We start from the raw sequence: 23,026 nt of genomic DNA, 5'->3' as shown, positions 1-23,026 counted from the left end.
TCGAGGATGACCCCCAGGTTGCGTGCGTGGTCCGTGGGTTCCGGGGCTGTGCCTAGTGACGTGGGCCACCAAGTCGTCCCAGGCTGATGGGGTGGGTCCGAGAATGAGGACCTCCGTCTTGTCTGAGTTCAGCTTCAGTCTGCTGTCCTTCATCCAGTCGGCTACGGCCTTCATTCCTCGGTGGAGGTTAGCTTTGGCGGTGTGGGGATCTTCGGTGAGGGATATGATCAGCTGGGTGTCGTCGGCGTAGGAGATGATGTTGAGGTTGTGTTGTTGTGCGACGTGGGCGAGGTGGGCCATGTAGATATTGAACAGTGTCGGGCTGAGGGAGGATCCCTGTGGGACGCCACAGATGATCTCGGTGGTTTTGGAGCAGAAGGGTGGGAGGCGGACGCTCCGGGTTCTGCTGGAGAGGAAGGATGTGGTCCAGGCCAGGGCCTTCTCTTGGATACCGGCGTCATGGAGGCGTGCTGATAGAGTGCGGTGGCAGACCGTGTCAAAGGCTGCTGATAGGTCGAGGAGGATGAGGGCAGCTGTTTCTCCTTTGTCCATCAGGGTCAGGATGTCGTCAGTGGCGGCGATGAGGGCAGTCTCGGTGCTGTGGTTACTGCGAAAACCGGATTGGGAAGGGTCCAGGATGTTGTTAACTTCGAGGTAGCGGGTCAGCTGTTTGTTGACAATCTTCTCGGTCACTTTTGCCGGGAAAGGGAGCAGGGAGATGGGCCGGAAGTTCTTGAGGTCATTGGGGTCCACCTATGGCTTCATCAGAAGGGCGTTGATCTCGGTGTGCTTCCAGCTTTCTGGGAAGGTTGCTGTCTCGAAGGAACAGTTGATTGTTTTCCGGAGGTGGGGCGCGATGGCTGCGCTGGCTTTGTTGAAGATGTGGTGAGGGCAGGGGTCTGATGGGGATCCGGAGTGGATGGAGTTCATGGTTTTGATGGTGTCTTTGTCGCTGACACTGGACCAGACGGTCAGGCGACTGGTGCGAGTGGTAGTCGCAGGGGTGGTGGATTCGGTGGTGGGTGCGGGGAGTCGGGGTTGAAGCTGTCGTGGATGTCGGTGATCTTGTGGTGGAAGAAGGTGGCCAGGGAGTCGCACAGGTTTTGAGATGGCGGGATGTCATTGGTGATGGAGCTGGGGTTGGAGAGTTCTTTCACGATGCTGAAGAGCTCTTTGGTGTAGTGTGCGTTGTTGTCTAGGCGGTCCTTGAAGGTGGTCTTCTTGGGGTCCTGATGAGTTGGTGGTGTCTGCGGGTGGCGCTCTTGAGGGCTGTGTGGTTGTCTAGTGTTCGGTCGTGCAGCCATTTCTTCTCCAGCTTCCGACAGGTGTGCTTGGAGATCCGGAGGTCCTCGGTGAACCAGGTGGCTTTCTTGTTGGTGTGGTTGGTTGCAGAGGTCTTGAGAGGGGCGAGGGTGTTGGCGCAGTCGTTGATCCACTGTGTGAGGTTGGTCGCGGCGGTGTCTGGGTCGGTGGGTGGTCTCAGGGCGAGGGCGGTAGTCAGTTGCTCCTCGGTGACCTTGCCCCAGCAGCGGCGTGGTAGCTGTTGGGTGCGGTGGGTTTTCTGAAGGTGAAGTGGACGCATCTGTGGTCGGTCCAGTGTGGTTCGGTGGTGTTGTTGAAGGAGACGTGGGGGCTTGCAGAGAAGATGGGGTCAAGCGTGTGTCCAGCGGCGTGAGTAGGTGTCGTTATAAGATGTTTGAGTCCGAGGTTGGCGAGGTTGTCGATCAGGGCGGTGGAGTTGGCGTTGTTGTTGTTCTTGAGGTGGAAGTTCAGGTCCCCGAGGATGATGTAGTCCGTGGAAGCGAGGGCGTGGGTGCTGATGAGGTCGGCGATGGTGTCACTGAACTGTGGGCGGGGTCCAGGAGGTCTGTAGATGAGAGTTCCTCTGAGGGTGGTGTTGGGGTCGATGTGGATCTGGAAGTGCATGTGCTCGGCGGTGGTGAGGGTGTCATTGGTGTTCGTTGGGATTTTGATGGAGTCTTTGTGGATGATGGCGATTCCTCCTCCCACTCCGTTGGTGCAGTCTCTGCAGGAGATCTTTGAGCCCTGTGGGATGGCTATGGCGATGTCTGGTGCTGAGGTGGCGTTCAGCCAGGTCTCCGTCAGGAAGGCGACGTCGGGGCAGTGGAGTCTAGGAGGTCCCAAATTTCGATGCCGTGCTTGCGAGCGGAGCGGGTGTTGAGGAGGATGCAGCGGAGGTGGTTGGCTTCTCTGGCTGGTGGTGTGGAGGGTTGGATGCTGGTGAATCTGCAGTTCCGGCAGGTGAAAGGCCCCTGGGTGCGTTTCGGGGTGGCCCGGTAGCAGGGGTGGTCTCGTCTGGTGTTGAGTTCGTGGAGGGTGCTTGCGTTGTAGTGCAGTCTGGCGTTGCGGGGGTGTGGGTTCCAGGGGTTCTGGTGCTGGGTGCGGTCCAGGTGCGGATGGGCGCAGACGGGCTTGCCTTAGGCGCGCCAGCGGCGCGGCCGCTTCGCGGCCTCCATATGAGGGCAGAAGGAGGGAGGAGCAGCTGGGAGCGGGGAGGCCAATGGGAGTGAAGGGGGCGGGGCAGCAGGGGCTCAGCGGCGAGGGAAAAACCCAGGGAAAACCCGGGGAAAAAAACGGCGGGAAAAGACGGCGGGAGAGGGACAACAGAGCACAGGGGTACAGAAAGCAAAACACAGGGGCACAGAATGAAAAAACGAAGTGGCACAGAAGCCAAGCGCAGGGGTACAGATAAAAAGGGAGCGAGTAGTCAGGCGGCAAAAGCGGCAACGGAGGTTCAACCCACAGGGGGCTGCGTGGCAGATGGGGGGAGCGACCTGCCTGGTGACAGGGTCAAAGATCGCTCTCTACCACCGCTTCGCGGCCTCCAAATGAGGGCAGAGGGAGGGAGGAGCAGCTGGGAGGTGGGAGCGGGGCGGCCAATGGGAGTGAAGGGGGCGGGGCAGCAGGGGCTCAGCGGTGAGGGAAAAACCCAGGGAAAACCCAGGGAAAAAACAGCGGGAAAAGACGGCGGGAGAGGGACAACAGAGCACAGGGGTACAGAAAGCAAAACACAGGGGCACAGAATGAAAAAACAAAGTGGCACAGAAGCCAAGCGCAGGGGTACAGAAAAAAAGGGAGCGAGTAGTCAGGCAGAAAAAGCGGCAATGGAGGTTCAACCCACAGGGGGCTGCTTGGCAGATGGGGGGAGCGACCTGCCTGGTGACAGGGTCACCTCCACAATTTATATCGTTGATGAGATCTTGTATGGCATCTTTGATATTATCACTGCAACATTTGCAATAAAATTATTGATAAGAAAACTGCATGGCAAGGGCGCAAGTTATAGTTACCTTAGGGTGCGAGTTATGTTTACTTAGAAGAACACTAACTATAAATGCTGAATTTCTATGGTTTTGAATGAGTAATTTCAGAACCTAACTATAATGTCCCTGTAATCTTTGTTTTTTTCAGTGAACATATATATATATGTATATATATATATACATATATGCTATAATAAATGGGTAGCTTTATGTTGATAACATTAAAGACATATGTGTATAAAAATATATATATATATATACACACACATGTAAAGTATTTACTATCCTCCTATCTGAAGAGATTTTTTAGAGTTTCTTGACCTATTCTAGCTTATGTCTGAGTATCAAGATCCAAGTAATAATGTCTAGTGAAAGTGTGTATCAGTTTCTAAGTTAAGTTACTGTTCTACTAAGGTTAGCAATAGGAACATTTGGTGGCCAAGCATTGGAAGCTTCCTTAGCTCTAAGTGAGTGAGTTTTTAGCTTGCCTGGGAGAAGCTTATTTGCTAACTGATAGTAGATAGTGATACGTAGGATAATCCAGCTAACAAGATGTGGTTTAGAGGCAAAGCATCCTTCCCTAATGAACTTTGTCTAACATCCATTTGTGACTCTCTTCACTTTCTCTGCTTAGGAAGACTGCTCAAGAGTAAATTGCACCTGGTATAAGCACTGCTGTGATTGATATTTTTCTTGTTAAAGCCCAGTGCCAGATTGCTTGCGCTTTCATTCACAGTGTTTTCAATCTGGTGCTTCACCGCTTGTTGATGTAAAACATGCTAGTCATATTGCCTCTTTGAATTCTGATTGTAATGGTTGTTTACAGGGATGAAAAGAATGATTTGAGAGCTAGGTGGATCACTCTCAATTCCAATAGCTTGATATGATAACACTGTTCCTCTTCCGTCCATCAACCTTGAATGCTGAGATGATTCAGATGGGCTCTTCATTAGATGAGGAAAGTGTTGATGTGCACAATAATAAGGTATCTTTGTATATGAATGATACATTTTCATACTTTTGCATCATCACTGTTAGATTCCCCCATCATGAACTCTCCATCAACTCCAGCACAGAGGTATTTGTTCAGGCAGGCTCTGTGACCCAGGCCTAAAGGTTAATAACTGACAGGTCACAGGTGGATAACATTTAGCTGACAACCATACACGCACACAGGACAACTCAGATTAAGATCCCACAGATAGGCAGCTACACTACAAAAGTCCCAGGAGATTGGCCCAATAAAGCACACAAGGACAGAGGGACACAGACATTCCAAAACACCATAAGGTTATATGTCACATGTAGTTAGGTACACCTAGCCAATCAAGATGCAACACACACAGCACACACGGTGACCATGCGCCCCTCAGGCTTGACATCTGGATAAGAACTCAATGGCGCACATTGTGTCCACACTAGGTCAAGGCCCACCTGCATTCTGTCTCTCTGGAATTTATATTAATGACTCCATGACAACTGTTCTCATTCTTAAAGTTTTATCGTCCTCGAGAATGGTATAAAATGTGTTCTAAGCTGGTGTACCCAAGAGACAGTCCTCAGACCTGATTCTGTAACAGCTCTCCCGCCCGTAATGTTTGATTAAACAAACTGTTTCCTACTCTGCCATTACCTCTTGTCTTTTGCTTTTTAAAGTAAATACTAATTTCCAGGAACATTTGGCGAGCCAGCCAGGAGGGATTGGCATCTCAGATCCAACTGCAGCCAAAGGAAGAAGACCTCGTCCGGACCGATTCACATTTGTGCAACAAGTAAGGTGAGCAGATGCCACAATTAATTAAAACGTTTCTGAATCCACGGGGCAGAGGGTCCATCCTGAAGCCGCCGTCAAACGTGTAAGAGACCATATCGGATTTTTAGCCCTAGCGTTTGGCGTGAGGCAAATTAGGAAAACATAACCTGCAGGGAGTCACTTTTATGGTAATCAGTGCCAAAAAGGGTGAAAATTGTGTTATTGTTTGAGTTGTTTTAATATTGTATTGGTTGCTGACCACTTGGGCTGCTGGGTGTGATTCAGTGGTAAGCCTAGGCTCTGGGTTTTACATAGAGCTGACATCTATGTTTTAAGAGGTGTCTATTTGCTGGACTGCTCGGTGATACAGGGAGGTACACTTATCTCCTGAGTGTGTTAAACAGGGTGATCGCCTGGAACGCTGTATGTTATGCAGTCAGTACTCATGGGCTCTGGGTGTAGGGCCCACACATCGATCTTAGGCTAAGGTGTTATCTCAGCACTATCATTTTTTTAACACTGCTAGAGTTTGGAAGAAGTGAAGAGTGTGTTCGCTTGGACCACTTGGCGTCATGCAGTTGGTACCCGTAGGCTCAGGGTATGATATAGGGCCCACATCTCAATCTTAGTAGGCTAAAGACGTTATCTCAGCACTACCAGTTTCTTAGCACTCCGGTTGCCTGAAAGAAGTGAGACAGTGAGAGGTGTGTTCGCCTGGACCGCTGGGCGTTATGCAGAGAGTGCGCAGGAACCCTGGGTGTGCCATTGGGTACAATTTGGGCGTTGGGGAACTAGAACTATTGGAATCCCAAAGAGTGGGCTTAACTTATGTTTTTGCCAAGAAAGGGTATATAATCATAGAAGTAAGTCCCTTCTTTCTCCATGCAAATTGTTATAACCCTTTCCCTCGAGCTGGTATCAACTAGATTATCAGGCACCACTAGTTCCCGCACAGCGCAGAGCTTCCTTTAGTCACGGGATAACTACTCTAAGAGTGGGCAGAGCTAAAGCATAGCAGTCGGGCTGTTCCCCTGATTTCTTTTTTATGGGCCTAGTCCCCTAACCCCTCTGCCAGTTAGAATAGTGTTGTTTTGTTATTGTGATGCTGGTAGATCAATGTAGCTGTGTTTTTTCCTAAATGTTGAATATTGTGTTTTTATTCATGTTTTATGTGTATTGAAGAGGGCTGGTAATTCACACAAAATTGTTACTTGATACCAAAGTAAGGCTCACTATTTTGTTGACAAGTTTCTAAAATTGCAGTGAATTAACAATTTCACTTTTCCTAGGATTGTGAATCTTCATGCATTTGTTTGCTAAATGTTTTTTGGTGCATCTGTGAATAACACTGATAGTACTGACTTAATTGAATTCCCGTGTGTATCTATTCTCCCCCACCAGATATGAGTCAGTAAAACCTCTTGTAAATATTTCCCGCTACCAGTCTGGATCTAGTAATGCCTGTACATATTCCACAGCACTGGAGGAAAAACAAAGTATATAAAAATAGAAAAGCTAAGGAAATCTTATAAACATAGAAAGATAGAACACATATAACTAGTTCCCTAAAGATGTAAAAGTGGAAGAGTAACAGAAAAACTAAAGAAAAAGAGACTACCCAACTCCCACCATGGAGACTCCTCTAGAGCACATGAAGAGTAAGTTTCCCACTCAGACAAAGAAACCTTGCAAGTTTTGCCATGAGTTGTACATGTATACCAAGGCACACACAAACCCTTGGCCTAAAGAGGGAACTTTCGACACCACTGTAATTGAGCACACTAAAACCTACATACAGACAAAGTAGACAGGACAGAAGAAGGAAAACTGGAAGCATTATTGGCTCTATGGGCTGTCTTTGCGGCGGCCCAGGCTGATAACCTTGACCCACCTTCAGAAAACAAGGCATCCACACCTCCCCCACCATAGGTAAGCATGGAGGTGCTTTCCCTGATATCCCTGCATTGGGATACACTAATACTCCCATTGAGGGAGCCCAAGGGGGTCCCACTGGACCACAGGTGACCAGATCTAGGCCGCATTTCATTCATACAGGCACTGGATATGAACAGCCCTGAGGGAAATATTCCCCAACTGTCCTGATGAAGGAGGGTTGATGGCTGAAACCATGAAACAGGGGAGATCATCACAGATTTTCTGGAAAGCATGACAGAACGGTGGGGACAAGACTCAGGACAACCATGGAACGATACAGACCCTCAGGTTGTCTTCTTCTATAATGTCCTCAAAAAGGGACTGCTCGCCGATATACAAAGCTGTTTGGACAGCATAGTAGGGCTGAACACTTAGCCCTGGCAGGAGATACAAGCACACATATTGCACTTCCACAAAAGAAAACAGGAAAAAGAAAATGAAAAACAAGAGCAGACCCAGAGGGACAGCCTAAGCTAGTCCAACATAGGCTGAGAAAGACAGCTTTCGAGGGGCTACGTTGGCTGCAAGTGTACAGTTGGCACCGGTCATGAAGAGGGCTCCACCACACAACCCCAGAGAGCTCCAAGGGAGCTACAATGACCTACCTGTGTAGAACTAGGTCCAAATTGCAACCAAGTAGAGTAGAGCCCCATGGGTTAATGGTGAACCTAACCCACTATGAGACCAATCCCACAGCAGTGTACCTTTTTACCAAGCCTGGCAACACCCTGAGCTAGGCAGGATGCGCAGGAGGGAAGCTAAAGGGCAGGACACTGTTTGTCCCTGAATCTTTCACAAGAAGATATTCTTGAAGATAGCTAAACCACCTGGCCAGTGCACAAACATGTCTGCTCCAGCCTCTATCTGTTGTCCTAGGGTGGCCCTAAGCATGTTTTTCATCAATAATAAATGGACCTCGGACATAGAGCGTCAGTGCAGGGCCACCCATCTTGATGATATGAAGGGAAATGGGTCTCATAGCGGAGGGTCAACAAGTAGCACAGATACCCTGTGTCAGGAGATCTGGGACACTGAGATGAACAGGTACACATGGATAGAAGGGATGGGGCAACCCTTAATTGTGTGGAAACCTAAGATTTATTCCTTATATTTCAAAGGCAAAGGAACCATCCTGCAGGGCACGAACGAGAATTGTGGCACAATACTACACATACTGGTCATACAATGGGGCATATCCACACTGATGGACACCTATTGGCAGTGCAGCGAGTTTGCTTACAAGCAGCTCGTCCCTGTATGGCGTAGCCTCTGCTCTCTCATCACCATCCACACCCCAATCCTGGTCATCCTTGGAGAAGATCTGTCTGAACTGTGTCAACACCTGCAGAGTAAGAAAACAATATTGTTGCATCAGGCTCGAAGGAGTAGAGCTCCTGACTAATTTGGCTGGACTCAGTACAAGGACATTCCCGAGGAGTTCAGACTGTTCACCGAAACCTAAGTATCGGCCGGAGGGTCCTTACCCTTCTTTACCCTGCAGACAAAAGCTAATGCCTGCTCTTTGCAAATAACCCATTGGGAAATGCTTAAACTGAGGAACAATACTGAGCTCGGCCTTAATGCAATAAAGAAAGAACTAAAAGCCATCCTCCTTATAGTGATGCAACACCGGTATGTCTCAGACTTGATGACCGCAATGGAGATTGGTGCCTCTTGCTGCATTTCGTGTCTTGCAAAGACATGGATAATGGAACTTTGACACTTGCCATTCAAGCACTGCACCGACTATAGAAGAACATGCATGAAAAGGGAGGTGCCCCCGAGCAGGAATTGTTCTCCAAATGGTACTCCTGGCTCCCCCGGCGGCTAACTGGTTTGTGCATGTCGTTGTTGCCCGTTTTCATTGTGTTACTGTTTTTAGATGGTTTCCTACAATGGAGGTTTTCCTGCTGTAAAAACGCAGTCCCCAAATTGGGCAGAGTGCAGGTAGCAAGGGAGGTGGGACAACAGGGAACAGACACTGTGACTGTCATAACCTGTGGGTCCAAGAGTGTAGTTTAAGATTTCAACTAGAGAGGGGAATGTTGATGTGCATGATGATAGGGTATCTTTTTATATGAACGATACAGTTTCATACTCAAACGAAATTGCATTGCCACTGTTAGATTCCCCCATCGTGAACTCTCCGTCAACCCCAACATGAAGGTATTTGGTCAGGAAGGTTCTGCTACCCAGGCCTAAAGGTTAATAACTGACAGTTCACAGGTAGGATAACACTTAGCCAACAGCCAAACACACACACAGGACAACTTAGATTAAGATCAACAGATAGGTTGCCACACTACAATAGTCAAGGAGACTGGCCTCGATAAAGCACACATTTCCAGAGGCACACGGCCATTCCAAAACCCCAAAACGTTAGATGCCACATGTAGTTAGGTACTCCTAACCAATCAGGACGCATCACACACAGCACATGAGGTGACCACATGCCCCTCAGGCCTGACATCTGGACTGGAACTCGCTGGCCCACATTGTGTCCACGCCAGATCAAAGCCCACCTGCATTCTCTCTCTCTCTCTCTGGAATTTATATTCATGACTCTATGACAACTGTTCTTATTTTATAGTTTTATGGTCCTCTAGAATGGTATAAAATGTGTTCCAGGCTGATGTACTCCGAGAGACAGTCCTCAGACCCGATTCTGTAACTGCTCTCCTGGCCGTAATGTCTGACTGAAAAAACTGTTTCCTGCTCTACCAAACACCTCTTGTCTTTAGTTTTTTAAGGTAAAATCTAATTTCGAGCAACAGAAGCATCTATGACGATTATTTGCTGTATTGTTTTAAAGAAGCCCCCTGTTATAGATTGTTCCTGATTTACTGCCAGTTTAGGGATTGTTTTTTCTGCAACAGAAAGTGTCAGATCATCTTCCTGTTTGTTGTACTCCACTGGTCTTCTAGACATTGCAGGAGAGGTCACATATGTAGGCTTGCATTCGGGACAATGTAGATACAAGACACCATAGACCCCTAAGAGCAATGTCATCTCTCTTGCAGTCTGACTGATTGCATTTTTCAGAGTACTGTATTTCTTCCAGATTGATGATCCTCTACTTCAAAGGATACACTCTTTGTGTTAGTGAGGTTAGTCTTTGAACTGGGAGCAGTTGAGACTTATGATAATTTATTTGTACACCTAGACTTCCTAAACTTTTGCAGGTTTGTTTTAGTTCTATTCTCACCTTTTCTTGGGCATTTGCTTTCAGGTGCCAATCATCTAGATAAGGATAAATGTGTATGCCTGTTTTCACACTTCTAAAAGATTTGTAGTGCTGTCCATAGTCCAAAAGGGAAGAATGTGTATTGGTGGTTTTGCTGACCTATTATGAATCTCATAACAAATCACTTTGGTACTGTGCATTTTCTGGAATGTGAAAGTATGCATCTTATAGGAGGACTATGAAGCTCATCTATTCATTCTGTTGTAGATGAGGAACGATTAGATGTGATGCTAGCATTCAAATTTCTTCTTTTTTGATGTAATTGTTTAGTAGACACAAGTCTAAAATTAGTCAGCAGTCTGCTTTTGGACCTTTCTTTTTCATAAAGAATTACCTTGAATACGTGCCCTGACCTTTAAATTTTTTTCCTTGGCTTTTGTCAATAGTAATGCAGAAGTTTTTTTTTTCGCTAAATATTTTTAGTTGGTGCGTTTTTGTAGGTCTTGGTGGCATAGACAGGGGCATCTTTTTAAAGTGAAGGTAGCATCCCTGAGATACAGTGCTTGGCATCAATCAATCAATCATAGCATTTGTAAAGTACTGCAGTATCATCTCTAGGGGGTCTGGGTCTCCATCGAAAAGCCATGTCTTGAATCTTCTTCTGAGGGCCGCCAGGGAGAGAGCAGTTCGGAGTTGGAGGGGCAGGCTGTTCCAGGACTTGGCTGCTGTGTAGGAGACGGAGTGGCCTCTTCAGAGGCTGCACTGGATCCGGGGGGTGGGTGGTGTGTGGTTCAGCGAGGCAGAGAGTAGTTGTCTTACTGGGACGTAAAAGTTCATTTGATGCTTGATGTAGGACGGCCCTAGGTTGAGGAGAGCCTTATAAGCAAGTGTGAAGATTTAGAATTGGCAGCCCTTCTGGGCAGGGAGCCAGTGGAGGTTCCTGAGGTGTGTGGTGATGTTTGGAGGTTGAGGATGAGTCTGAGTGTGGTGTTGTGTAAAGTCTGGAGTCTTTTAAGTAGCTGGGAGAACACTTCTGCATGTGGAGCATTGCCATTGTAGAGGCGGCTGGTGACTAGGGTGTGCATGACTGATTTTCTGATGTTGGTAGGGATCCATATGAAGATTCGGTGCAGCATATGGAGGTTGTTGAAGCAGGAGGAGGCGACTGACTTTTCTTGTTAATTTATGGATATTTGGCAGTCAAGGATGATGCAGAGGTTTCATGCGTGGTCTGATGGAGAGGGTTTTGGTCCGAGTTCTGCTGGCCACCATCTGTGGTCCCATACGGAGGTGTTCTTCCTGAACAGCAGGACTTCAGTTTTGTTTGTGTTTAGTTTAAGGCAGCTGTTTTTCATCCATGTTACTACATTGGTCATGGCGTTGCGGAAGTTGGCTTTGGCGTTGTGGGGGTCTTTGGTGAGTGAGAGGATTAGTTAAGTGTCACTGGCATAGGAGACTATAATGAGTCCTTAAGGATCTGACGGTGTCTGCAAGGGGGGTCAAGTAGAGGTTGAACCGGGTTGGGCTGAGGGAGGATCCTTGGGGAACACCGCAGGTGATGTTCTTGGATGTAGAAGTAAATAGAGGAAGGTGGATGCTCTGCTTGTGGCCTGAGAGGCAAGAGGTGGCCCACTTAAGGGTGTTTTGTTGAATGCCTATGTTGTGGAGTCTTTTGAGGAGAGTGTGGTGGAAGACTGTATTAAATGCTGTGGAGAGGTCCAGAAGGATCAGAGCTGCCTACTCTCCTTGGTCAAGGAGAGACCTGATGTTGTCCGTCACGGCGATCAGTGCAGTCTCTGTGCTGTGGTTGGCCCTGAATCCTGATTGTGAGGTTTCGAGAAGGTGGTTTTGTTCAAGGTAGTTGATGAGCTGTTGGTTTGATTGCTTTCTCGAGCACGTTAGCCAGGAAAGGGAGCAAGGAGATCTGTCTGTGGTTTTTGAGGTCATTGGGGTGGCAGAGGGTTTCTTTAGGAGGGGTCTGACCTCTGCATGCTTCCATTCATCCGGGAACGTTTCCGTAGAGATGGAAGTGTTGAGGATGTGGGTTAGTTCATTGCTAATAGTGTTGGCTCTGAGGTTGAAAAGCCCTTGGGGCCTGTGGTCGGTGGGTGCCCCGGAGTGGATGGATCACATGATGGCTGCTGTGGTCTGTGTGGTAATCAAGGAACAGAAGGGTATTGTGTGGCTGGTGTTCGCTGCTTGAGAAATGTTGTCTAGGCTGAAGGTGAAGGGTTGGGGGTCAAAATTGTATATGGTGATGATCTTGCTGTGGAAGTAGTCTGAGAGAGTGTCACAGAGTTCCTGAGATGGGTGGATCGTAGTCTCTATGGCTATTGGATTAGAGAAGTCCTTGATATTTCTGAAGAATTCTTTGTTCGCTGTGGTGTCAATGCAGGCATTGATTGCTGCTCTTTTTGCTGCCTTGATGTGGGGGTGGTAGTTGTTAAGGGCTGCCGTGTAGGTGGCTCTGTCGGAGGGGTCCTTTGTCACGTGCCATTGTTTCTTGAGTCAGTGGCAGTTGCGTTTGAAGTTTCTGAGCTGCGGAGTTTACCATCTCACTGGCTTGGAGGTGTTGTTGGTTTTAGCTTTTTTCAGCTGGCGACTGTCAGCAGATTTGGTGATCCATGTGTTGACGTTTTGGACGGCCTGGTTGAAGTCTGCTGTGGCTCAGGTTGTGAGGTGCCTGGTCCCGTGCACATAGGGTCTCGGTTACCTTGCCCCAGCTTTGATGGGGGTGCTGAGGTGCTTGGAGGTGTTGTGCTGGAAATTGTAGATGGTAAAGTGGATGATGACGTGGTCGGTCCAGGTGAGTTTAGTCATGTGGGTGAAATTAATTCTGTTGCCAGCAGTGAAGATGGCGTCCAGTGTGTGTCCAGCTCTGTGCGTGAGTTTGGTGACCAGCTGGGTGAGGCCCATGTTGCTGAGGTTCTCTGTGAGGGAAGTGGAGTTGGTGTTGTTGGGGTCGTTACAGTGGAAATTGAGATCGCTGAGTAGTAAGCAGTGGAGGAAGTCAATGGCAAGGGGGGCAATGAGATTGGCGATGGCGTTGTAGAAGGCTGGGCGTGGTCCCGGGGGTCTGTATGCGAGGGTCCCTCGCATAATGGTGTTGGCATTGGTCCTGGAGTCGAATGTTGAGGTGCTCCATGAGGGGTGTTGGGTCGTCGTTGGTGATGGTGCATTGGATGGTTTCCTTGAAAATGATGGTGATGCCCCCACCATGTTTGATGGTGCATTCTCGGTGTATCATCTTGTAGCCATAAGGGGTGGCCGTGGCGATGTCGGAGTTTCAGGAGGGTGTTAGCCATGTTTCGGAGATGAAGGCGATGACCGTGTCGTGGGTGGTGATGGTGTCCCAGGTTTCCGTGGCGTGTTTGCATAAGGAGCAGCCGTTTAGCAGGACGCATTGGAGTGGTGCTTGGTTGTTCATAGTCTGTTGTGTGGGTGCAGTGTGGGTGTTAGTGTGCGGAGGAGGACCCGCGTTGCAGGAGAAACAGCTGTGTAGGTAGGTGAAGGGTCCTTTGGTTGAGCTTGGGGGGACAGCTGTTGATGGGGAGTCCAATGTTCAGGGTCTGGAGCTCTTTGGTGGTGTAACAGTGGGGCATAGGAGGACAGGGGTCCTGGCACTGGGCACGACCCAGGCACAGACAAGTGCAGATGGGCTTGCCTTTGGCACGTCAGCGGCACATCCACGCTGGAGCCTCCATTATATGTCCTGGAAGGTGGGAGGGGCTGGGGTGGGAGGCGGAATGGTGCGTGGGCTCAAACAGCAGTGGCGTGAAGGAGGTGTAGGCAGGAGCATGAGCAGATGCAGTCAGGCTCGGGAATGTGGGTGGAGCTGTCGCAATTAGGCTCAGGACTGGGGGTGGACTTATTGCAATCCTCAGAAATGCGGACAGAGCCGTCAGCAGCAGGCAAGAGGGCTATAGAGTGGCTGGAGAGCTTTGACTTGTCTTTCAGAATGGATGGAGAACCACTCTTTCAGATGAAGAAACACCGCTCTCCCACCAGAGTGGCAAACAGAGGGGAAGGGTTTTATGGTTGGCACTGCCTCCCCAACAAATGCCTTTCCCGTCTAGGTGTTGAAGATTTTGTTGTACTCATTTTGGATCTTGCCTGTCTTTTTTGATTCTAAGATTTTTGCCCTTGCTGAAATTGATGGTAGGCTTTTATGGCCAGTAAGGGGTCTAATTTCTCCTTTGGTATGATCTATTTTCCCTAGGCTTAAAATGCTTGAACATTTTTTATTTTTCCTCCAGGTAAACTGCACATAGGGTTTCTGCTTCATAAGTTAAGTGAAGACAAGAAGATCGTCTGATAGCCACACCATGGCAATAAGAGGTGGATTTTAGGTCTACTGAGTGCACTGCAGAGCAAACAGTCTGGTTGGAACCAGTGAAGACTCGCCCAGTTGTTCTAAATAGCGTTGTTGGCAGTGTTTTACAAAAAACTTTATACAGTCAATTACCACCCTCTGGTAACAGCTGAAAGAGCATTTTTAAGGTGGCCTGCAGCTTTTTCCAGCCAAATCACATTTTATAATTTCCTTCTAAAGAGGTGCAGTAGATTCTAGGGCTAATGCATGACTCCTTCTTAAAAAGGCTGCAATTCCGGTTTTGGGTCTTTTTTGTTTTTTAGCAAATCAAGTCTTGCTGTGGGGCTATATATTTCTTTAAAAGCCTTAGAGTAGCAGATGTTGTTGTTGCAGGTGTTAAGAAGTTTTCTTGGGCTACAGCCAAAAGGCCTGAAACCAAAAGGAGCAGGGGTTTTGGAACTGCTCTTGACTGAAGAGTCTCGAAGTTAACTGAGACTACTAGTTTTGAAAGTTCAAATGGATTATTTAGTTTTGAGGCACTACTATCCAGGACGTCATGTAAAGCATTAATGTCATCCACAGGAGGTGCATGAATACGGGATGCTACTGGTGGTGTTGGTGTGTAAAATGAATGGATATTGTCTGTGTGAGAAAAAGAAGCTTATGATAACAATGGAGATCTATCAATTCTTTCAAAGAGTATGTCTAGGTCAAAGGCGACAAGGCAGAGAAATAGAAGTTGATTTTGATGTCATTCTCAATGGTGATAACTGTAGAGAACAAAGTCATTCCTTAACTGTATTGTCAAAAGGCATTATCAAAGTTATTGGTTTCAAGAGTAGAGGGTAATGGTTCAGTGTTAGGGGAAGCCTTATCGTCCGAGGAGGTTTGGTTACAGTTTCATTTGATTTTCTTATCAGAGATGACATTGGGGATGGTGACAAGCTTGCCATCGGTGTGCCTACAGAGGAGTGGGTAGACAAAAGAGAAAGACACACTATTGATAGAGAGTGTGATAAGGCATCTAAATTGGAATGATGTTTTGTAAATCCTTCAATTACATTTCCTCAATGTCAATGGTGATTTAGATCGCAGGAGTCAACCTTTTGCAAGAGATGCCAGCACTGTGGACGTCAAACGTTCATACCTTGATTCTTGATGATGTTGGTGAATTTGCTCTCTGTTGGTGACTCAACCGTGACAGGGATTGATGATGATATTTACATGCCGATCTTCTTTTTCCCCCCGACATCGCTGTTTTCAACTGTTTTTAATTAAGCAATAAGCTGTGGAGATCGTTAACCTATGCCTGAGATGGGAAGGTGTTGAACCCACTATAGATGGCCAACATGTTGAAGCTGAGGCTCTCGATGTCTACGATGATCTTCACATCAATTTTGAATGATCACTGGAGTGGTAAAGTCAATGGTGCTCACTTCTCTTTTTCTCTCAGGACCTCTTTGGATGTTCTTGTCAGAGTGCAATTTAGAAGTGTGAGAGGTTTTACATCAAGCTACTTCCTCTTTTTCTTCTCCTCTTCAGCTTTAATGTTCTCAAGCATTCCACAAAGTCTGATGTCTTATCTGTCTTTGAGGGTTCTTTTGGATATCTTTTAGTAGATGTTGTAATCTTCACCATGTGAAATGGAGGAAGACACACTACATAGACTTTGTGATTGTCTGAGACTGCCTTATTCTGCCACAGGAGGGACACTTCAACAGAAAAGGCATTTAGGGGTAATACTCTTTAATTGTGGAAAATAAATTATCTCAATTGACAGGCAGTTGTTAAAGAAGTTCGAGTGAAATTTAAATCTTGCCTCAAGGACTAGAATTTTTTTGAAAAACCTAAGATATTCTTAGGATCACTTGCTATTTGATCCTTCTTTGAGGAACCGGAGGAAAGAACTGAGTGGGTGATGCAAACTACCAGTACAAAGCATCATGGATAGAGAGACGTTTTGGAGTTCTTTAGGGGACAGAACTTTTCACTGTGTTTTACATTAGAAGTCTATCAAGCTAAATTGTTTCTTAACGTTTTCACATTTTAACTGGCATTTGCACCTAAGATGTTGAAATGTAGATATAGACTGTCAGGATTAACCTGTTGGTTTTTCAGACATAAAAAAACACTTTTGATAGATTGGTTCGATGTGTCATGTTTATCCTATGGACAAATGGATTCTTCACACCCTATATTATATTATATGAGCAACATATCTATGGTACAGTGTTTGGGGGCCACCCAGATAGCAGGAGATTATTCAAGTATTTATGACTATCAATGAAGATTCTATAAGTGCAGAAACAAGATTAAGGGGCAGTCGAAACAAGAGAAGGTAGGCTTGATGGCAGTGGCTGGTGTCAATAACATGGGCAATACAATGATCCAGAAATAGGTGGTATTATCTGGTTACCTTACCCTTCCCAGACTCCTTTAAACCTCTCCCTCTGATTTAACCCCATTCCTTAACATTCAGAGTCCTATTTGTGTCAAGTACAAAAGCATAGTTAGGGTGCAGAAGCTAGGGATATGCCCCTCATATTACCACATAGCCACACTAAGAACTCAAAGTACCTCAGCACCATGCAGTTCAGCTGCAACACACACATATAAAAAAGGAAGATTGATGAAAATCTACGATAGCACATGCTTACATGTTGGATTACTCAGCAGAGATAAACACAGGCTCTTGTATGAGCTGTATAATGATTCACTTTGATATGTGACTATATATGAAAAATGTTTTTCTTTTAGGTGGCAGCAGGATGCCTGCCTCCAAGGACTGGAACGAGGAAGTAGAATTGCAGTAATGAGATTATCTGTAAGCAATCAAAGAATGCTCACAAACTGTTCACAAACAGGCACCATTTACATGCACAACATTCCCAACCAGACTCTTCTAACACACGGTATTCTCGCAGATGCCAGTATAACCGACTCACACACACGTGTGAACACTCATTACATGACTGCCCCACACATGCTTTTGAAAGTGGTCCGCGTTAAAAAAAATCTAAAAACATTTTTTGAGATAGGACCTAAACAACCTCCTCCTTTTTGCAGGTCTTATATTTGTGTTATTGTAAAAAAAAATCGCACCAATTGTTTTTTAATTTGCTATTTCTAGAATTTCATCTTTTAACCTTCGCATTTGTACTTATAAACGTACAACTTTGCTTATATTTGGTTAAAAAAATATACTTTTGAAAGTAATGGGCAACCGATCGTTTAAGGCCTTACCAAAGAATCTGTTCAATAGAATGTTTTTGATGCCATTTTTATGAGAATATGTTTTATTGCACATATTGGGTGGAGCAAAAGCAGAAACAGAGAAAAAGAATACCTGAAAAGATAATTAGAATTATGAGTGATGATCTCTATACTAACCTGAATGGTGAAAGTGATTATTTATCCCCCAGGGTTACCTAGATTCAAAAGGGTAACTGAGCTGATGAAAACTCATCCTTTCTAAATCCACACTTCGTAAACCCTCAGTGTCCCAAGATGGAAACAGCAAAACCAAACAAGGATTGGCTCACCTTTCAATTGTGTTATTCCTCCGTTTGGCTTTGCCATTGCATTTTGTTGATGCTTTTCCCCATTTGCAAAATTGAAAAATAAGATGTGGAATAGCAAAGGCAAATAATTAAATACATTTAAAAAAATGCGCAATGATTATTGTGCTCGCATTCAAGCAGCGGTGGTACCAGTGCGATGTCGTATATGCATACGCACATATAGCTCATGACGCTGCAGCCATTTCGTTTTTTGATTTCATTTTGTGTTCCAGGATAGCAGGCGCCCATTTAGAAATCTTCAATTAAAAAATATTAAAAGTGCTCCTGCAGATAATTGCAACTGTCAGGCCCTCCAAAAAATAAGCAAAAAAAAAAACATGTTATAACAATATGCCGAGTACGCAACAGTGGAAAGGCTTTAGGGGCATTCTGGAAGCAAACCCAGGTGAGCGACAGGAGCAGCTGGCGGTGGTGAGCAATGCAGAAGCTAGGTGGGGGTGTTTAAATAAAAAACAAACAAACAAAGAAAGCCAAGATAAACTTTAAAAGGGTCGGGCAAGCAATGGTTTAATTTGGGACAGGAAGCAACATGGAGAGTGCATGTTGGAAGGCAGAGTTGTCAAGAAAGAAGCAGCACAAGAGAGAGCAAGAAAAAACAAGCATTTGCAATGCAACGGGTCTCGCGTTTGCTCGCGTTAGAGCTATTAGCTGTGTAAACTCCTAACCGGACTTTTCTTGCCACATAAACTAATAATGAAAAGTAAAACAGTTTCACATATGCGAGCCAATGGTCGCCATGAGTTTGAAGGAGACAGAAAATGAAACAGAAGTTCTATTGCAGTGAAACTTATTGGCAGAAGTACAATGACCCATTTTACCAGCAAAAGTGTAATTATCCATGTAACCGGGTCGATGTCATGCAAAGCACTCGACTTCTGCTCTGCCCAGTGAGATCGTGCTGTGCAGGAAATGAAAAAATAAAGAAGTCTAGAAACCAGCTGAAAATATGGAGCCTTGTATGTTTTCAGTAGTTTACCGGTGCGCTTGAGGAGGTCTAAACACTGGAAAAGGCATGACGTGTGCATGCCTTTCACAAATGGAATCAAAATTTTTTAAAAGGCAAGCCCACAAACCAATGAAAGTGACGGGCGTGACATGGGCATGGTTAGAAGCCCACAGAGAGATTTCAACATGGCTCAGAGCACTTGCGCGTGCTCAACCCAAAAAAGCTTCTCACATGCCCCCTCCCCAAAGCGCCGCAAACCTGTGTTTGGAATAATTATTTGCAAACTATAATTTCTAAGAATCTAATATTTATTAGAATCCAGGGTGAAAACGCTATTTGATGGAAGGATGTTGCGTAACGTGCATCAAGTCGAGTTTATTGCTGCCAAAAAGGCTGTTTAATTGTCACATTCAGATATGGCACCTGATGCGGAATGCAAAGGATCTGGATAGCAAATTATTTTTTAGAAGACTGAATTATGGTAATTATTCATGAAATATTGTCCACCACACCTAGACCAAAGAGCATGCACATCGTTGCAAGCCAGTGCTGTCATTTACGGAACTGTATCATACCTATGGGCAATACAGGATTTAGAGACAGTTTCTGTAAATGTGGTTAGCTATTTACATATAAGCAGAAATTAAGAAATGCTTTATCATAAACGTTTTTACTATAAACAATCTATGCCACTCTGGCGCCGTAAAAAGGAGCATTCGGGTGCAAACTTTGCAAACAGGCTCCTGGGGCGGTGTAAACCAGAACTGAAGAGAGAACAGCCAGTTCCACTGAGAAAAGCAGCGCGAAGAGTAAACAAGCCATTGTAAGACCCAGCCAGGGAGGAGGGTGTCCAATGGCAGCCGAGCTGGCCTGGCTGAGCAACACTCTTCATCATCAACAGCATCCAGGCCTTGTCTCCACTAAACACACCCACTCTGACTCTGATGGCAGACTGGACTCACAACTATCTTACGGTACAAATCCACCTTACAGTACCAATCGAGCAGGCCTGTCTTCAGAGAAATGCGTAAAAAGCAACCCTGGCTTAATGGTACCGATTAAAACAGCAAAGCCCTCCTGCAAGGTTACATGCAAACTTGGTCACCCCACCGTCCCCAGCCGTAAGACAAACGAGTTAGAGCTATTAGCAGTTGTAAACTCCCAACCGGACTTTTCTTGTCACATTAAATGGAAAGAAAGAGCACGATCACGCTGCTACAGTTCACTCGTAGTGAAACCTATCAGCAAAAGTGCAATTATCTACATAACCGGCAAAAGTGAAATTAACTATGTAACAGGGTCGATGTCATGGAAAGCGCTCGACTTCTGCCCAGTGAGATCGTGCTGCGAAAAAAGATAAAAAGTAGACCACAAATTGGACGGAAAACATAGAGCCTTGCATGTTTTCAGTACTTGGTCGCTGCGCTCGAGGAGGGCTAACCACCGGAAAAGGCATGACGCATGCATGCCTTCCACTAATGAAAGTAAGCAGATTTTAAAAATGCAAGCCCACGAACCAATGAAAGACAATAATGTGACATGGATGGGTCTCCGAGCCCTTTTCTAACTACTAAAGCATCTTGCAAGCGAAACGCATGCGCAAACGCATGCGACACAGGCTTGACCCTAAACATGCACTCCCATGGAATGTTCGAAGCAAAAGAAGAAAAAAAACGTAATCCCCTATGTGAAGCTGTGGAAGGATACAAGTCATACACCCAAAAGGATGGTAAAAAAGCCATTTTCAGGTTAGGGGCAAATACAAGAAAAGGAAGGAAAGACATTGAATGGGACCCAAGCAAATGAGATTGACAAATAAGCTACCAATGGTTGTTATTTTAAGCTAATGTTTTACTTGTATAAGATTGTGGATCATAACCTATAAAAAGTACTATTTTGTTTAACTTTTATGTGTGTTTAATAATGTAATATTTAGGCCATACATACAATAAAATCGATATACAGTGTACAATAACAGCTTCATTTTCATTTCAGATCCATTCAGGATGCAGGGATGTGTTTTCCAAATAGGAATGGGAGCAGATAACAGAAGATGTGCCTTGGGCCCAATTACACAATTTTTTTTTGTATTTAAGTATGTGGTTGGGTATTATTAAATACTCTAGCACTGAACACTGACAAAGAGGGAATTTTTTAGACATCTGTTATTTGTAATAATTTTTCAAGTAGCTCTGAAGAGTGTTTTGATAATGAAGGTCTCACACACAAAATCATGGTTCGTGGTTTTTGCATTGTTCATCGTCATCCTAATGCACTTCCTAACTCTGTCTGGAGTTTCAAATAATGAAGGGAGAACCTGGCACAAGTGATAGATAGTGCAGAAGGTGACACCTTCCCCCAGGACCTTATGGGCACCATTGCCTGTTCTGGAATTTCATATGATAACATAATGTATTCTCGGGGTTGTAGTATTCTTTTTCTTCCATTTAACTAATTAGACTAACATTCTAGTAAATAATAATTTGCAATGACCTGCAAGAAGGAAGTCAATCTTGAAGTGCTGCAAATAGTTAGGACATATAGAAGATCCGCTTGTTCAGACAATCAAGTTTATTTTGTACATTTAAGGTAAACGACACTTAGTACTTGGATGTGAAAAGGATGAAGGCAAAAGGAAATCCAAAGCAGCCTGCAGCTTTAAATCAGGGGTATTCAGTTTTGTTATAGGGGTGCCAGCTCCAAGCTAGGTTTCCAAAATAACCATTTACTATGCACATGAGTTTCTTTTAGATGTATTGTCTGCAATTGTATCTTTAGTGGACCTGCTGGACACCTTTTATGGATTCAGCCTGTAGTATGTTAAACAGCCTCCTTGTCTGAAAGTAGGAAGTGAAAGGGATACTGGAACAGCAAAAGCCTAATTAAGAACATCACCACAGCAAAGGTGCAAACCTATAGGATGCTCCAACAGAAAGGCACACAGGTAAGTTACTACATAGGAACAGCTTTAATGCAAAAACCTCATCCACAGCTGGATCAGCAGCCAGTCTCTCCTCCGAGCTCTTGAAATCATTTCTGGAACCCTAGAGGGTTCCAAGTGTGAGCATGTTACAACATTGAAAGATATCACACTTCTTCCCTTTTAATAAAGCCAAAATTTACACACAATTATAGAATTGTTATGTACTAGAAAATAGATCACTCAAAACACACTACCCCTTTTATATACACAAGTTGAGTACATAGAAAACAGGGTCACAAATCCGAGAAACAGTGAAATACATTTACGTAATTATTTAATAATAAGGGGCCTGATTTAGAGTTTGGCGGAGGGGGTTACTTCGTCACAACTGTGACGGATATCCCGTTCGCTATATTACAATCCCTTTATAGGCTATGGAGATCGTAATACGGCGGACTGGATATCTGTCACATTGGTGATATAGTAACCTGTCCACGAAACTTTAAATCAGGCTCAAAGACGTTTAATTACCCAGGAGAATGAGTAACCTGTCTGCTTGCTCTTCTAGACCAACTACAGTGCTGTTACCCCGCACTCCTTATTGTCACTAACACCCAGAGCATTCTCTTTGTTGTCTCAAAATTTATTTTTTGAAATATCATCTCTTGACATCAATTCCTATTTCTTTTGAACAGGCAATATATATCTCACAACTCTCCCAAGATTCTAGATCCTCCCATTTTGTGTTTTTAATACATTGTGAAACAACTTTACCACCTTAATAGGTCTGGTCAATTTTAACCATTTACATTAGCTGTGGGAGCTTTTATTTGTACATGTAGGGTGATACCCTGAAACCGGTCCCAGGATGCTTGTTTCCAGTCCAGGGAGGACCTGGCTTGGTTATTCGAGCTGGACTGTTCCCATGGGGAGCAGGGCCAAGACTGATTTACATATGGCTGGGTCCAAACTGGAATGGCAAAAAAACTATGGATTTAGGCACAGATCTCTGTACTGGTGTGAATGTTTGACATTGTTCAGCATTCCATCCATCACTTGTTCTTTTTGAATTTGTCGCCCTAAGTGGGAAGGGTATGCCCAGACGTGG

The 23,026-nt window shown here is 45.4% G+C and overlaps 1 protein-coding gene across 3 annotated transcripts in view; it reads right to left on the bottom strand.

The window, feature by feature from the left end:
* PHYHIP (phytanoyl-CoA 2-hydroxylase interacting protein) overlaps positions 1-23,026 on the bottom strand; it is a 266,939-nt gene that overhangs the window by 174,959 nt on the left and 68,954 nt on the right. The gene's annotated exons all lie outside the window — the stretch shown is intronic.

This window comes from Pleurodeles waltl, chromosome 11, assembly GCF_031143425.1.
Source record: "Pleurodeles waltl isolate 20211129_DDA chromosome 11, aPleWal1.hap1.20221129, whole genome shotgun sequence".
Classification (NCBI taxonomy): Eukaryota; Metazoa; Chordata; class Amphibia; order Caudata; family Salamandridae; genus Pleurodeles; species Pleurodeles waltl.
This window is presented reverse-complemented; position numbering and strand designations above follow the sequence as displayed.